The sequence below is a fragment of the Sesamum indicum genome, linkage group LG10, assembly GCF_026168435.1.
Source record: "Sesamum indicum cultivar Baizhima isolate 11 linkage group LG10, ASM2616843v1, whole genome shotgun sequence".
Taxonomy (NCBI): domain Eukaryota; kingdom Viridiplantae; phylum Streptophyta; class Magnoliopsida; order Lamiales; family Pedaliaceae; genus Sesamum; species Sesamum indicum.
In genome coordinates, this window is record NC_142666.1 from 6,477,974 (window position 1) to 6,487,334 (window position 9,361).

General features: G+C 59.0%; 20 non-coding genes across 20 annotated transcripts; all 20 read right to left on the reverse strand.

Moving 5' to 3' along the window:
* Window positions 1-149: 149 nt before the first annotated feature.
* On the reverse strand, window positions 150-268 carry LOC148786315 (5S ribosomal RNA). Its single transcript, XR_016068076.1, has one exon. It is a non-coding gene; the product is annotated as a 5S ribosomal RNA (ribosomal RNA).
* Window positions 269-623: 355 nt separating this feature from the next.
* On the reverse strand, window positions 624-742 carry LOC148786316 (5S ribosomal RNA). Its single transcript, XR_016061803.1, has one exon. It is a non-coding gene; the product is annotated as a 5S ribosomal RNA (ribosomal RNA).
* Window positions 743-1,097: 355 nt separating this feature from the next.
* Window positions 1,098-1,216, reverse strand: LOC148786317 (5S ribosomal RNA). The gene has a single exon (XR_016068077.1). It is a non-coding gene; the product is annotated as a 5S ribosomal RNA (ribosomal RNA).
* A 355-nt stretch (window positions 1,217-1,571) lies between these two features.
* On the reverse strand, window positions 1,572-1,690 carry LOC148786318 (5S ribosomal RNA). The gene has a single exon (XR_016062248.1). It is a non-coding gene; the product is annotated as a 5S ribosomal RNA (ribosomal RNA).
* A 354-nt stretch (window positions 1,691-2,044) lies between these two features.
* On the reverse strand, window positions 2,045-2,163 carry LOC148786319 (5S ribosomal RNA). The gene has a single exon (XR_016068078.1). It is a non-coding gene; the product is annotated as a 5S ribosomal RNA (ribosomal RNA).
* A 355-nt stretch (window positions 2,164-2,518) lies between these two features.
* Window positions 2,519-2,637, reverse strand: LOC148786320 (5S ribosomal RNA). Its single transcript, XR_016061804.1, has one exon. It is a non-coding gene; the product is annotated as a 5S ribosomal RNA (ribosomal RNA).
* Window positions 2,638-2,992: 355 nt separating this feature from the next.
* On the reverse strand, window positions 2,993-3,111 carry LOC148786321 (5S ribosomal RNA). Its single transcript, XR_016068079.1, has one exon. It is a non-coding gene; the product is annotated as a 5S ribosomal RNA (ribosomal RNA).
* A 355-nt stretch (window positions 3,112-3,466) lies between these two features.
* Window positions 3,467-3,585, reverse strand: LOC148786322 (5S ribosomal RNA). Its single transcript, XR_016062249.1, has one exon. It is a non-coding gene; the product is annotated as a 5S ribosomal RNA (ribosomal RNA).
* Window positions 3,586-3,940: 355 nt separating this feature from the next.
* LOC148786323 (5S ribosomal RNA) lies at window positions 3,941-4,059 on the reverse strand. The gene has a single exon (XR_016062538.1). It is a non-coding gene; the product is annotated as a 5S ribosomal RNA (ribosomal RNA).
* Window positions 4,060-4,414: 355 nt separating this feature from the next.
* LOC148786324 (5S ribosomal RNA) lies at window positions 4,415-4,533 on the reverse strand. The gene has a single exon (XR_016061821.1). It is a non-coding gene; the product is annotated as a 5S ribosomal RNA (ribosomal RNA).
* A 355-nt stretch (window positions 4,534-4,888) lies between these two features.
* Window positions 4,889-5,007, reverse strand: LOC148786325 (5S ribosomal RNA). Its single transcript, XR_016061805.1, has one exon. It is a non-coding gene; the product is annotated as a 5S ribosomal RNA (ribosomal RNA).
* A 355-nt stretch (window positions 5,008-5,362) lies between these two features.
* On the reverse strand, window positions 5,363-5,481 carry LOC148786326 (5S ribosomal RNA). The gene has a single exon (XR_016062539.1). It is a non-coding gene; the product is annotated as a 5S ribosomal RNA (ribosomal RNA).
* A 354-nt stretch (window positions 5,482-5,835) lies between these two features.
* LOC148786327 (5S ribosomal RNA) lies at window positions 5,836-5,954 on the reverse strand. The gene has a single exon (XR_016068262.1). It is a non-coding gene; the product is annotated as a 5S ribosomal RNA (ribosomal RNA).
* Window positions 5,955-6,309: 355 nt separating this feature from the next.
* Window positions 6,310-6,428, reverse strand: LOC148786328 (5S ribosomal RNA). The gene has a single exon (XR_016062476.1). It is a non-coding gene; the product is annotated as a 5S ribosomal RNA (ribosomal RNA).
* Window positions 6,429-6,783: 355 nt separating this feature from the next.
* LOC148786329 (5S ribosomal RNA) lies at window positions 6,784-6,902 on the reverse strand. Its single transcript, XR_016061807.1, has one exon. It is a non-coding gene; the product is annotated as a 5S ribosomal RNA (ribosomal RNA).
* Window positions 6,903-7,257: 355 nt separating this feature from the next.
* On the reverse strand, window positions 7,258-7,376 carry LOC148786330 (5S ribosomal RNA). Its single transcript, XR_016062540.1, has one exon. It is a non-coding gene; the product is annotated as a 5S ribosomal RNA (ribosomal RNA).
* Window positions 7,377-7,731: 355 nt separating this feature from the next.
* Window positions 7,732-7,850, reverse strand: LOC148786331 (5S ribosomal RNA). Its single transcript, XR_016062119.1, has one exon. It is a non-coding gene; the product is annotated as a 5S ribosomal RNA (ribosomal RNA).
* Window positions 7,851-8,205: 355 nt separating this feature from the next.
* Window positions 8,206-8,324, reverse strand: LOC148786332 (5S ribosomal RNA). Its single transcript, XR_016062541.1, has one exon. It is a non-coding gene; the product is annotated as a 5S ribosomal RNA (ribosomal RNA).
* A 355-nt stretch (window positions 8,325-8,679) lies between these two features.
* Window positions 8,680-8,798, reverse strand: LOC148786333 (5S ribosomal RNA). Its single transcript, XR_016068333.1, has one exon. It is a non-coding gene; the product is annotated as a 5S ribosomal RNA (ribosomal RNA).
* A 355-nt stretch (window positions 8,799-9,153) lies between these two features.
* Window positions 9,154-9,272, reverse strand: LOC148786334 (5S ribosomal RNA). The gene has a single exon (XR_016068494.1). It is a non-coding gene; the product is annotated as a 5S ribosomal RNA (ribosomal RNA).
* Between the last annotated feature and the right edge of the window lie 89 nt (window positions 9,273-9,361).

The window sequence follows — 9,361 nt, forward strand, 5'->3', positions numbered from 1 at the left end:
CGGTGGATTCCGGCGCGTTTTCGATCGTTGGCCACATTCGTGATGAGTCGGCCGTGGGGTCTCAGGGGGAGATATACAGGGGTTGGGGTTTGCGTAACGGTCGAGAAAAAGCAGGAAGCTGGACGGGTCGGAGGAGCATTTCGCAAAAAGGGGTGCAACACGAGGACTTCCCATGGGGTCACCCATCCTAGTACTACTCTCGCCCAAGCACGCTTAACTTCGGAGTTCTGATGGGATCCGGTGCATTAGTGCTGGTATGATCGCACCCGCTGAGATATGCGCGCTTTAACCTTTTATGCTCTAGCAGCGGAGCGACAGGTGGGACGTCGAATCTTCCGGGGGGCGTAACTTTGCGCACTGGTGGAGCCACGCCGCGAGCAGCCTATGCACGCGAAGCTCGCCGCGAGCTCCACGACGTGGACAGCTGGGCTTGCCCTATTGTGCCACATTTCGTGGCCCAAATTTCGCCGTTTTCGGTGGATTCCGGCGCGTTTTCGATCGTTGGCCGCATTCGTGATGAGTCGGCCGTGGGGTCTCAGGGGGAGATATACAGGGGTTGGGGTGTGCGGAACGGTCGAGAAAAAGCAGGAAGCTGGACGGGTCGGAGGAGCATTTCGCAAAAAGGGGTGCAACACGAGGACTTCCCAGGGGGTCACCCATCCTAGTACTACTCTCGCCCAAGCGCGCTTAACTTCGGAGTTCTGATGGGATCCGGTGCATTAGTGCTGGTATGATCGCACCCGCTGAGATATGCGCGCTTTAACCTTTTATGCTCTAGCAGCGGAGCGACAGGTGGGACGTCGAATCTTCCGGGGGGCGTAACTTTGCGCACTGGTGGAGCCACGCCGCGAGCAGCCTATGCACGCGAAGCTCGCCGCGAGCTCCACGACGTGGACAGCTGGGCTTGCCCCGTTGTGCCACATTTCGTGGCCCAAATTTCGCCGTTTTCGGTGGATTCCGGCGCGTTTTCGATCGTTGGCCACATTCGTGATGAGTCGGCCGTGGGGTCTCAGGGGGAGATATACAGGGGTTGGGGTTTGCGTAACGGTCGAGAAAAAGCAGGAAGCTGGACGGGTCGGAGGAGCATTTCGCAAAAAGGGGTGCAACACGAGGACTTCCCATGGGGTCACCCATCCTAGTACTACTCTCGCCCAAGCACGCTTAACTTCGGAGTTCTGATGGGATCCGGTGCATTAGTGCTGGTATGATCGCACCCGCTGAGATATGCGCGCTTTAACCTTTTATGCTCTAGCAGCGGAGCGACAGGTGGGACGTCGAATCTTCCGGGTGGCGTAACTTTGCGCACTGGTGGAGCCACGCCGCGAGCAGCCTATGCACGCGAAGCTCGCCGCGAGCTCCACGACGTGGACAGCTGGGCTTGCCCCGTTGTGCCACATTTCGTGGCCCAAATTTCGCCGTTTTCGGTGGATTCCGGCGCGTTTTCGATCGTTGGCCGCATTCGTGATGAGTCGGCCGTGGGGTCTCAGGGGGAGATATACAGGGCTTGGGGTGTGCGGAACGGTCGAGAAAAAGCAGGAAGCTGGACGGGTCGGAGGAGCATTTCGCAAAAAGGGGTGCAACACGAGGACTTCCCAGGGGGTCACCCATCCTAGTACTGCTCTCGGCCAGGCACGCTTAACTTCGGGGTTCTGATGGGATCCGGTGCATTAGTGCTGGTATGATCGCACCCGCTGAGATATGCGCGCTTTAACCTTTTATGCTCTAGCAGCGGAGCGACAGGTGGGACGTCGAATCTTCCGGGGGCGTAACTTTGCGCACTGGTGGAGCCACGCCGCGAGCAGCCTATGCACGCGAAGCTCGCCGCGAGCTCCACGACGTGGACAGCTGGGCTTGCCCCGTTGTGCCACATTTCGTGGCCCAAATTTCGCCGTTTTCGGTGGATTCCGGCGCGTTTTCGATCGTTGGCCGCATTCGTGATGAGTCGGCCGTGGGGTCTCAGGGGGAGATATACAGGGGTTGGGGTGTGCGGAACGGTCGAGAAAAAGCAGGAAGCTGGACGGGTCGGAGGAGCATTTCGCAAAAAGGGGTGCAACACGAGGACTTCCCATGGGGTCACCCATCCTAGTACTACTCTCGCCCAAGCACGCTTAACTTCGGAGTTCTGATGGGATCCGGTGCATTAGTGCTGGTATGATCGCACCCGCTGAGATATGCGCGCTTTAACCTTTTATGCTCTAGCAGCGGAGCGACAGGTGGGACGTCGAATCTTCCGGGGGGCGTAACTTTGCGCACTGGTGGAGCCACGCCGCGAGCAGCCTATGCACGCGAAGCTCGCCGCGAGCTCCACGACGTGGACAGCTGGGCTTGCCCCGTTGTGCCACATTTCGTGGCCCAAATTTCGCCGTTTTCGGTGGATTCCGGCGCGTTTTCGATCGTTGGCCGCATTCGTGATGAGTCGGCCGTGGGGTCTCAGGGGGAGATATACAGGGGTTGGGGTGTGCGGAACGGTCGAGAAAAAGCAGGAAGCTGGACGGGTCGGAGGAGCATTTCGCAAAAAGGGGTGCAACACGAGGACTTCCCAGGGGGTCACCCATCCTAGTACTACTCTCGCCCAAGCGCGCTTAACTTCGGAGTTCTGATGGGATCCGGTGCATTAGTGCTGGTATGATCGCACCCGCTGAGATATGCGCGCTTTAACCTTTTATGCTCTAGCAGCGGAGCGACAGGTGGGACGTCAAATCTTCCGGGGGGCGTAACTTTGCGCACTGGTGGAGCCACGCCGCGAGCAGCCTATGCACGCGAAGCTCGCCGCGAGCTCCACGACGTGGACAGCTGGGCTTGCCCCGTTGTGCCACATTTCGTGGCCCAAATTTCGCCGTTTTCGGTGGATTCCGGCGCGTTTTCGATCGTTGGCCACATTCGTGATGAGTCGGCCGTGGGGTCTCAGGGGGAGATATACAGGGGTTGGGGTTTGCGTAACGGTCGAGAAAAAGCAGGAAGCTGGACGGGTCGGAGGAGCATTTCGCAAAAAGGGGTGCAACACGAGGACTTCCCATGGGGTCACCCATCCTAGTACTACTCTCGCCCAAGCACGCTTAACTTCGGAGTTCTGATGGGATCCGGTGCATTAGTGCTGGTATGATCGCACCCGCTGAGATATGCGCGCTTTAACCTTTTATGCTCTAGCAGCGGAGCGACAGGTGGGACGTCGAATCTTCCGGGTGGCGTAACTTTGCGCACTGGTGGAGCCACGCCGCGAGCAGCCTATGCACGCGAAGCTCGCCGCGAGCTCCACGACGTGGACAGCTGGGCTTGCCCCGTTGTGCCACATTTCGTGGCCCAAATTTCGCCGTTTTCGGTGGATTCCGGCGCGTTTTCGATCGTTGGCCGCATTCGTGATGAGTCGGCCGTGGGGTCTCAGGGGGAGATATACAGGGCTTGGGGTGTGCGGAACGGTCGAGAAAAAGCAGGAAGCTGGACGGGTCGGAGGAGCATTTCGCAAAAAGGGGTGCAACACGAGGACTTCCCAGGGGGTCACCCATCCTAGTACTGCTCTCGGCCAGGCACGCTTAACTTCGGGGTTCTGATGGGATCCGGTGCATTAGTGCTGGTATGATCGCACCCGCTGAGATATGCGCGCTTTAACCTTTTATGCTCTAGCAGCGGAGCGACAGGTGGGACGTCGAATCTTCCGGGGGGCGTAACTTTGCGCACTGGTGGAGCCACGCCGCGAGCAGCCTATGCACGCGAAGCTCGCCGCGAGCTCCACGACGTGGACAGCTGGGCTTGCCCCGTTGTGCCACATTTCGTGGCCCAAATTTCGCCGTTTTCGGTGGATTCCGGCGCGTTTTCGATCGTTGGCCGCATTCGTGATGAGTCGGCCGTGGGGTCTCAGGGGGAGATATACAGGGGTTGGGGTGTGCGGAACGGTCGAGAAAAAGCAGGAAGCTGGACGGGTCGGAGGAGCATTTCGCAAAAAGGGGTGCAACACGAGGACTTCCCAGGGGGTCACCCATCCTAGTACTACTCTCGCCCAAGCACGCTTAACTTCGGAGTTCTGATGGGATCCGGTGCATTAGTGCTGGTATGATCGCACCCGCTGAGATATGCGCGCTTTAACCTTTTATGCTCTAGCAGCGGAGCGACAGGTGGGACGTCGAATCTTCCGGGGGGCGTAACTTTGCGCACTGGTGGAGCCACGCCGCGAGCAGCCTATGCACGCGAAGCTCGCCGCGAGCTCCACGACGTGGACAGCTGGGCTTGCCCCGTTGTGCCACATTTCGTGGCCCAAATTTCGCCGTTTTCGGTGGATTCCGGCGCGTTTTCGATCGTTGGCCGCATTCGTGATGAGTCGGTCGTGGGGTCTCAGGGGGAGATATACAGGGGTTGGGGTGTGCGGAACGGTCGAGAAAAAGCAGGAAGCTGGACGGGTCGGAGGAGCATTTCGCAAAAAGGGGTGCAACACGAGGACTTCCCAGGGGGTCACCCATCCTAGTACTACTCTCGCCCAAGCACGCTTAACTTCGAAGTTCTGATGGGATCCGGTGCATTAGTGCTGGTATGATCGCACCCGCTGAGATATGCGCGCTTTAACCTTTTATGCTCTAGCAGCGGAGCGACAGGTGGGACGTCGAATCTTCCGGGGGGCGTAACTTTGCGCACTGGTGGAGCCACGCCGCGAGCAGCCTATGCACGCGAAGCTCGCCGCGAGATCCACGACGTGGACAGCTGGGCTTGCCCTATTGTGCCACATTTCGTGGCCCAAATTTCGCCGTTTTCGGTGGATTCCGGCGCGTTTTCGATCGTTGGCCGCATTCGTGATGAGTCGGCCGTGGGGTCTCAGGGGGAGATATACAGGGGTTGGGGTGTGCGGAACGGTCGAGAAAAAGCAGGAAGCTGGACGGGTCGGAGGAGCATTTCGCAAAAAGGGGTGCAACACGAGGACTTCCCAGGGGGTCACCCATCCTAGTACTACTCTCGCCCAAGCGCGCTTAACTTCGGAGTTCTGATGGGATCCGGTGCATTAGTGCTGGTATGATCGCACCCGCTGAGATATGCGCGCTTTAACCTTTTATGCTCTAGCAGCGGAGCGACAGGTGGGACGTCGAATCTTCCGGGGGGCGTAACTTTGCGCACTGGTGGAGCCACGCCGCGAGCAGCCTATGCACGCGAAGCTCGCCGCGAGCTCCACGACGTGGACAGTTGGGCTTGCCCCGTTGTGCCACATTTCGTGGCCCAAATTTCGCCGTTTTCGGTGGATTCCGGCGCGTTTTCGATCGTTGGCCGCATTCGTGATGAGTCGGCCGTGGGGTCTCAGGGGGAGATATACAGGGGTTGGGGTGTGCGGAACGGTCGAGAAAAAGCAGGAAGCTGGACGGGTCGGAGGAGCATTTCGCAAAAAGGGGTGCAACACGAGGACTTCCCAGGGGGTCACCCATCCTAGTACTACTCTCGCCCAAGCACGCTTAACTTCGGAGTTCTGATGGGATCCGGTGCATTAGTGCTGGTATGATCGCACCCGCTGAGATATGCGCGCTTTAACCTTTTATGCTCTAGCAGCGGAGCGACAGGTGGGACGTCGAATCTTCCGGGGGCGTAACTTTGCGCACTGGTGGAGCCACGCCGCGAGCAGCCTATGCACGCGAAGCTCGCCGCGAGCTCCACGACGTGGACAGCTGGGCTTGCCCCGTTGTGCCACATTTCGTGGCCCAAATTTCGCCGTTTTCGGTGGATTCCGGCGCGTTTTCGATCGTTGGCCGCATTCGTGATGAGTCGGCCGTGGGGTCTCAGGGGGAGATATACAGGGGTTGGGGTGTGCGGAACGGTCGAGAAAAAGCAGGAAGCTGGACGGGTCGGAGGAGCATTTCGCAAAAAGGGGTGCAACACGAGGACTTCCCAGGGGGTCACCCATCCTAGTACTACTCTCGCCCAAGCACGCTTCACTTCGGAGTTCTGATGGGATCCGGTGCATTAGTGCTGGTATGATCGCACCCGCTGAGATATGCGCGCTTTAACCTTTTATGCTCTAGCAGCGGAGCGACAGGTGGGACGTCGAATCTTCCGGGGGGCGTAACTTTGCGCACTGGTGGAGCCACGCCGCGAGCAGCCTATGCACGCGAAGCTCGCCGCGAGCTCCACGACGTGGACAGCTGGGCTTGCCCCGTTGTGCCACATTTTGTGGCCCAAATTTCGCCGTTTTCGGTGGATTCCGGCGCGTTTTCGATCGTTGGCCGCATTCGTGATGAGTCGGCCGTGGGGTCTCAGGGGGAGATATACAGGGGTTGGGGTGTGCGGAACGGTCGAGAAAAAGCAGGAAGCTGGACGGGTCGGAGGAGCATTTCGCAAAAAGGGGTGCAACACGAGGATTTCCCAGGGGGTCACCCATCCTAGTACTACTCTCGCCCAAGCACGCTTAACTTCGGAGTTCTGATGGGATCCGGTGCATTAGTGCTGGTATGATCGCACCCGGTGAGATATGCGCGCTTTAACCTTTAATGCTCTAGCAGCGGAGCGACAGGTGGGACGTCGAATCTTCCGGGGGGCGTAACTTTGCGCACTGGTGGAGCCACGCCGCGAGCAGCCTATGCACGCGAAGCTCGCCGCGAGCTCCACGACGTGGACAGCTGGGCTTGCCCCGTTGTGCCACATTTCGTGGCCCAAATTTCGCCGTTTTCGGTGGATTCCGGCGTGTTTTCGATCGTTGGCCGCATTCGTGATGAGTCGGCCGTGGGGTCTCAGGGGGAGATATACAGGGGTTGGGGTGTGCGGAACGGTCGAGAAAAAGCAGGAAGCTGGACGGGTCGGAGGAGCATTTCGCAAAAAGGGGTGCAACACGAGGACTTCCCAGGGGGTCACCCATCCTAGTACTACTCTCGCCCAAGCGCGCTTAACTTCGGAGTTCTGATGGGATCCGGTGCATTAGTGCTGGTATGATCGCACCCGCTGAGATATGCGCGCTTTAACCTTTTATGCTCTAGCAGCGGAGCGACAGGTGGGACGTCGAATCTTCCGGGGGGCGTAACTTTGCGCACTGGTGGAGCCACGCCGCGAGCAGCCTATGCACGCGAAGCTCGCCGCGAGCTCCACGACGTGGACAGCTGGGCTTGCCCCGTTGTGCCACATTTCGTGGCCAAAATTTCGCCGTTTTCGGTGGATTCCGGCGCGTTTTCGATCGTTGGCCGCATTCGTGATGAGTCGGCCGTGGGGTCTCAGGGGGAGATATACAGGGGTTGGGGTGTGCGGAACGGTCGAGAAAAAGCAGGAAGCTGGACGGGTCGGAGGAGCATTTCGCAAAAAGGGGTGCAACACGAGGACTTCCCAGGGGGTCACCCATCCTAGTACTACTCTCGCCCAAGCACGCTTAACTTCGGAGTTCTGATGGGATCCGGTGCATTAGTGCTGGTATGATCGCACCCGCTGAGATATGCGCGCTTTAACCTTTTATGCTCTAGCAGCGGAGCGACAGGTGGGACGTCGAATCTTCCGGGGGGCGTAACTTTGCGCACTGGTGGAGCCACACCGCGAGCAGCCTATGCACGCGAAGCTCGCCGCGAGCTCCACGACGTGGACAGCTGGGCTTGCCCCGTTGTGCCACATTTCGTGGCCCAAATTTCGCCGTTTTCGGTGGATTCCGGCGCGTTTTCGATCGTTGGCCGCATTCGTGATGAGTCGGCCGTGGGGTCTCAAGGGGAGATATACAGGGGTTGGGGTGTGCGGAACGGTCGAGAAAAAGCAGGAAGCTGGACGGGTCGGAGGAGCATTTCGCAAAAAGGGGTGCAACACGAGGACTTCCCAGGGGGTCACCCATCCTAGTACTACTCTCGCCCAAGCACGCTTAACTTCGGAGTTCTGATGGGATTCGGTGCATTAGTGCTGGTATGATCGCACCCGCTGAGATATGCGCGCTTTAACCTTTTATGCTCTAGCAGCGGAGCGACAAGTGGGACGTCGAATCTTCCGGGGGGCGTAACTTTGCGCACTGGTGGAGCCACGCCGCGAGCAGCCTATGCACGCGAAGCTCGCCGCGAGCTCCACGACGTGGACAGCTGGGCTTGCCCCGTTGTGCCACATTTCGTGGCCCAAATTTCGCCGTTTTCGGTGAATTCCGGCGCGTTTTCGATCGTTGGCCGCATTCGTGATGAGTCGGCCGTGGGGTCTCAGGGGGAGATATACAGGGGATGGGGTGTGCGGAACGGTCGAGAAAAAGCAGGAAGCTGGACGGGTCGGAGGAGCATTTCGCAAAAAGGGGTGCAACACGAGGACTTCCCAGGGGGTCACCCATCCTAGTACTACTCTCGCCCAAGCACGCTTAACTTCGGAGTTCTGATGGGATCCGGTGCATTAGTGCTGGTATGATCGCACCCGCTGAGATATGCGCGCTTTAACCTTTTATGCTCTAGCAGCGGAGCGACAGGTGGGACGTCGAATCTTCCGGGGGGCGTAACTTTGCGCACTGGTGGAGCCACGCCGCGAGCAGCCTATGCACGCGAAGCTCGCCGCGAGCTCCACGACGTGGACAGCTGGGCTTGCCCCGTTGTGCCACATTTCGTGGCCCAAATTTCGCCGTTTTCGGTGGATTCCGGCGCGTTTTCGATCGTTGACCGCATTCGTGATGAGTCGGCCGTGGGGTCTCAGGGGGAGATATACAGGGGTTGGGGTGTGCGGAACGGTCGAGAAAAAGCAGGAAGCTGGACGGGTCGGAGGAGCATTTCGCAAAAAGGGGTGCAACACGAGGACTTCCCAGGGGGTCACCCATCCTAGTACTACTCTCGCCCAAGCACGCTTGACTTCGGAGTTCTGATGGGATCCGGTGCATTAGTGCTGGTATGATCGCACCCGCTGAGATATGCGCGCTTTAACCTTTTATGCTCTAGCAGCGGAGCGACAGGTGGGACGTCGAATCTTCCGGGGGGCGTAACTTTGCGCACTGGTGGAGCCACGCCGCGAGCAGCCTATGCACGCGAAGCTCGCCGCGAGCTCCACGACGTGGACAGCTGGGCTTGCCCCGTTGTGCCACATTTCGTGGCCCAAATTTCGCCGTTTTCGGTGGATTCCGGCGCGTTTTCGATCGTTGGCCGCATTCGTGATGAGTCGGCCGTGGGGTCTCAGGGGGAGATATACAGGGGTTGGGGTGTGCGGAACGGTCGAGAAAAAGCAGGAAGCTGGACGGGTCGGAGGAGCATTTCGCAAAAAGGTGTGCAACACGAGGACTTCCCAGGGGGTCACCCATCCTAGTACTACTCTCGCCCAAGCACGCTTAACTTCGGAGTTCTGATGGGATCCGGTGCATTAGTGCTGGTATGATCGCACCCGCTGAGATATGCGCGCTTTAACCTTTTATGCTCTAGCAGCGGAGCGACAGGTGGGACGTCGAATCTTCCGGGGGGCGTAACTTTGCGCA